Raw genomic sequence first — 6,058 nt, 5'->3', positions numbered from 1 at the left:
GACAGACAATGATACATTATCACTATAGACAGACAATTATAAATTATCGCTATAGACAGACAATGATACATTATCACTATGGACAATGATAAATTATTACTATGGACAGACGATGATACATTAACACTATGGACAGACAATGATACATTATTACTATGGACAAACGATGATACATTATCACTATGGACAATGGTTCATTATCACTATGGACAGACAATGATACATTATCACTATAGACAGACAATTATACATTATCACTATGGACAGACAATGATACATTATCACTATGGACATACAATGATACATTATTACTATGGACAGACGATGATACATTGTCACTATGGACAGACGTTGATACATTGTCACTATGGACAGACAATGATATATTATCACTATGGACAGACAGTGATACATTATCACTATAGACATACTGTGATACACTATCACTATGGACAGACAATGATACATTATCACTATGGACAGACAATGATACATTATCAATATAGACAGACAATTATAAATTATCGCTATAGACAGAAAATGATACATTATCACTATGGACAATGATACATTATTACTATGGACAGACGATGATACATTAACACTATGGACAGACAATGATATAGTATCACTATGGACAGACAATGATACCTTATCACTATGGACAGAAAATGATACATGATCACTATGGACACATAATGGTACATGGTCACTGTGGACAGACAATGATACATTATTACTATGGACAGACGATGATATATTATCACTATGGACAATGGTTTATTATCACTATGGACAGACAATGATACATTATCACTATAGACAGACAATTATACATTATCACTATGGACAGACAATGATACATTATCACTATGGACAGACAATGATACATTATTACTATGGACAGACGATGATACATTGTCACTATGGACAGACGATGATACATTGTCACTATGGACAGACAAGGATATATTATCACTATGGTCAGACAATGATAAATTATCACTATGGACAGACAATGATACATTATTACTATGGACAATGATACATTATCACTATGGACAGACAATGATACATTATCACTATGGACAGACAGTGATACATTATCACTATGGACAATAATACATTATCACTATGGACAGACAATGATATATTATCACTATAGACAGACAATGATACAATATCACTATGGACAGACAGTGATACACCGTCACTATTGACAATAAATCATTATCACTATTGACAGACAATGATACATTTTCACTATGGACAGACAATGATGCATTATTACTATGGGCAATGATACATTATCACTATGAACAGACAATGATATATTATCACTATGGACAGACAATGATACATTATCACTATGGACAGACAGTGTTACATTATCACTATGGACAGACGATGATACATCATCCTATGGGCAGACAATGATATAGTATAACTATGGACAGACAATGATATAGTATAACTATGGACAGACAATGATATAGTATAGCTATCGACAAACAATGATATAGTATAACTATGGACAGACAATGATACATTATCACTATGGACAGACAATGATATGTTATTATTATTATAGTCTTTTTGACATGCAACTGTGTGCTTTAGATGCTGTAACCCTGACCGGGTCGTCAGAGTACGCCGTCCCTGGGACTGAGTTTACACTGACGTGTGATGTACCAGAGGGGGCCAATGTTGTCCAGTTTTACCGCCGTCCTGACGTCACTACTCCAGTAGGTAGTGTACAAGTAGCTGTTGACAAATGTTACAACATCCAAGTCAGCCCCGCCGTCCCCTGTACACCGGATGTCTGTTCCTGTGTAACGTCTGGAGGCCTTGGTACAGTGTTCCGGTGGATCATACAGCCACAGACGGGAGACCATGGATCTGTGTGGTACTGTAGACGTATCAACCTTAACCTACCTAATGTTAGCCAACAACTGGACAGTGATGACTATACACTCAACGTGGCAGGTGAGAACAATGTATTGTATGTGTTGAAATGTAGAAGTTAGTCCTTAATTTTGTAAACTTCGTCATGTTCTGAAATTTGACAATAAACAGCGTTGATATCAACACGGAAAACGTTTATAAAGAACTAATCACGTACCTTTTGTTTTGAGTAAAATGAAAATTAGTAAATTATACAAGCGCAATAATGAAACATAAATTGTATTAAAACGGACAAAACAAAGAATTATTAGAGCAAATTTACTAGTCAAAAATACAATAAAGAACATGCTTAAAATGGTGTTCGTTCTTTTGATATTTGTTTTTGTTACTCTCCTTGTAGTTTTACTTTGAACAATGGGAGACTAAATTTACAGCTGACATTACAAGTTAAAAAGCTCTCAATTGAAATTTTCAGAAATATTTACAACGTTTCAATATCAAGAAATCGTTCCCGAGAAATATCTCTATGATCACAGTATGTCTTAGTCATCGTATCTAAATCCCCAGTCACACTTTGCCGATAATGGACTAGGTGTATCACGGATGTCCACAGTTCTATATACCGAGTAAGAACGTTCCGTACTCAATTTTGGCCCGAAAACAGTAGTCCCAAGGTACTGGTGCGGTATGTCACGGTTATCAACGGTTCCAATACGACTTTACTGCACTGTTTAAGTAAAACGGAACTAATCCAGACTAGTGGTCCATATTTAGGTGACGTACATACAGCATTTTCCAAAACTGGTTCCTAGTTCCGTTTATCTTAAACGGAACTAGGACTAAAACCCGTTAAGCTGATACTAGTTGTTCCGCTTTTCATTAACGGAACTCGGAACTGGGACAAAGTCCCGTAAAGCTTATACATAGTAGTTCCGTTTTTTTTAAAACACAACTCGGAACTGGTTCCTAGCTCCGGTTACCTTAAACGGAACTCGGAACCGGGACCACAACCCGTAAATCTTCTACATAATAATTCTGTTTACCTTAAACGGAACTCGGAACTGAGAACAAAACCCGTAAATCTTCAACATACCTACGTTACCTTAAACGGAACTCGGAACTGGTTGCGAGTTCCGTTTTACTTAAACAGAACTCGGAACTCGGTACCAACTCCAGGCTCCCGGTGTCGGTACGGTGCGAAAATGCTACGATTCGACTACGGTTTAACACACAGGTGTAATGCAGAAATAAACTACCGTAGTGAGTTACGGTCCAGCACGGATCAACCCCGGTTCGAGTACACTAGCTACGGACTAAATCCCCCAAACACTTTTTCCAGTCTGCATCAACGTAGTTCACCGTGACTTTAAACCGGCACAGTTTGACTGGGGCTTAAAGCTGACAGTGCAATTTAGAAAGCATCTAATTGAGATTAAAAAAATATTACATCTACAGATTTCCAAAAATCGTTTCCGAGATATTACCCAGTTATGGCAGTGTCGTATCTAAGGACGGGCAGATGTTTTTTCTTTTTCGTTATGCGTGAATACAACCAAGCCGCCGCTGCTATAAAAAAGAATGTGCGGCGTCACACTCGCATTCATTCTAACCTCAGGTGTTTACGGTGACACACCTGTATCACCTATACTATATCTGTACACCATTATTATTTCTTTATTTCCTCCAAATTTGAAGAGCAATAGAAATAACACAAAATACACATAAATCTCAAACAACATAGCAAGAAAATAAAATTCGTTCACACTCAGTTTAGTGATACACGCTTTGACATAAAAACATTATTATTACGGTGACACACCTGTATCACCTACACTATATCTGTACACCATGTGACCTAAAACTGTATTCGCGAACGACACCAAACAGAAGCACTTACCTGTAACCTGAGCAGAAAGATGGTCAGTGTCTCTCAATTACCTTTAAATCTTCTTCAAAATAAAGTCTCCAAATAAATGCTGGAAAATGCATAACGAATTAATCTCAAATACATTTTCTCACGTGTTTTTCATGGGTGTAGCCTTTTTGATAACATGTAAACAGTTCGAGGGGTTCCGATTTTTACTCGCGTCTAAGCTAGCATTAGGAACTCCTCGGATGTATTCCCATTGTATACACTACACTAGGGCTGTTGTGGTGCAGTAGTGCGGTTTTATCACGCTTTAATTACGTTATGACACGTGCACAAATGATACGAAGACACGGAAAATATTTCGATGGAAACTATTCATATAATACTGTAACAGTTGTAAAGTTATTCTTGCAGCATATACCTCTGGAAAGACTCAGGTAGGAATTTACTCATATTTACTGTTTTAATTTTATTAGGTACATGTTTTGTTGAGGCCCAAACATTTGTATTGTCAATTCTTTCTTTTCTTTATTTTATTGTAAAATAAAATATATATGTATATCCAAGTTCTGCAATTGCGTACAATGCAAAAACAACCCTCTGGCGTGTGTATTGAGAACGTCTACAATATTAGAGAGATGTGTCGCTTTGCACATGTATCGATAGACTGATATTTGTCTCAATGAACGCACGCGCTTTTATAGCTGTTCGTATCCACGTGTAACAAAAAAGTAAAATGTCTGCCCGTCCTTAGATACGACATTACCATAACTGAGGAATGTATCGGAAACGATTTTTGGAAATCTGTACATGTTTTTTTTTTTTTTTTTTAATCTGTATTGGATGCTTTTTAACTTGCACTGTCAGCTTTAAGGAAGTGCTGACATTTTAGTTTGTGTTCTACATCGAGACGCATACTCGGAACCGACCCCATAAAGGAAGTTTCCTAACAAATAACACAAAAATGCTACAAATAGTGAGTGTCGTGCAACTTTGCAAAAATAATTTGTATGATTAACCCTTTGTAATGAAATTTAGCAATTTATTTTCCTTAAGTCATATCTGAGAACCTTTAATTCGATATATCACCTGATTTACAACGCATGTGCCAGAGGTCGTAATAGAGAGGTAAAGATAGACTGTGTCTTTCCTATCATGGCGACGCGTTGTCATTAAAGCGCTTGAAATGCAGTATAAGCGCAGGTATTAACCCATCACTATCATATGACTTTCCATTTGCTTGATTTGTCAGTTTACTTACGATTTATATGATGTAAGAAAAATGAAATGAAAAGAATATTTAGGAGCACATTTTAAATCACGTTATATGTTACAGGCCTCTTAACTTTTTGTTCTTTTTTATCATTCATTTTCTGGCCCAACGTTGCTTACCTGTGTGGTATAACACATGAGAGTTTGCTGTGATATGCATCGTGTTTTTCTCTTACCTGGTAAAACACGTGCGAAGCCACCGCCAGGCTACCTGTCGGCAATTTTATCTTGGATAAACATTGTAACTGTACTTGTTACTGTTTTTTTACAAATTGATGCTTATAAGGACAAAATACTGAAACATCCGAGGTAGGAGCTTTGTCATACTAGTCATTTAACATTTAAATTTAATCTTGATTGTTAATATTTTCAATCTATTGCAACCATTTTCTGACAATTACCTGATTAATTGCTTGTTTTACAACTCCTCGGCCTTTATATACGGGGTCGGATCCTGGTATGCGTTTCCAAGCAGAGCATCAACTTATACGTATTAAACTTCCTTATATGTTAGAACCAGAACATAGTGGTCTGTTCTCTACCCATGTGAAAACACTAAAACATTACACCACAAACGACAAATGCATTGTATTATTTTCCATCTTTTCAGAGGCATTGCGAACAGTTATCGCTTAATATTGCAAAAATGTGCGACACATACTAGACATAGACGTATAACAAACACACTAGTCATGCATATTAAGCAGTACAATTGACAAAAGAAATCGAACTATACTTTAAAATACTATCAATTTTAGCAAAAACATAAAAAAGGATGTAAAACAAAATCACAATAAAGTATGTGAGCCCCGGAACCAACGTATGAAATCCGCGAAAAATACTGCCTCGCTACACTCCGTATGTATATCTAACCTTCTTGAAACCCACCGCTACCTAGACAACCATACATATAGGGGTGTATACATTTAATACATTAAAAGAAAATACATCAGTTCGCGATAGGCGTCTGACATGACAATTTCCTGTCATATTTGTACAGTGCTAAATATA

Source organism: Pecten maximus, chromosome 13 (genome assembly GCF_902652985.1).
Source record: "Pecten maximus chromosome 13, xPecMax1.1, whole genome shotgun sequence".
Taxonomy (NCBI): domain Eukaryota; kingdom Metazoa; phylum Mollusca; class Bivalvia; order Pectinida; family Pectinidae; genus Pecten; species Pecten maximus.
Note: the sequence above shows the minus strand (reverse complement) of the source record.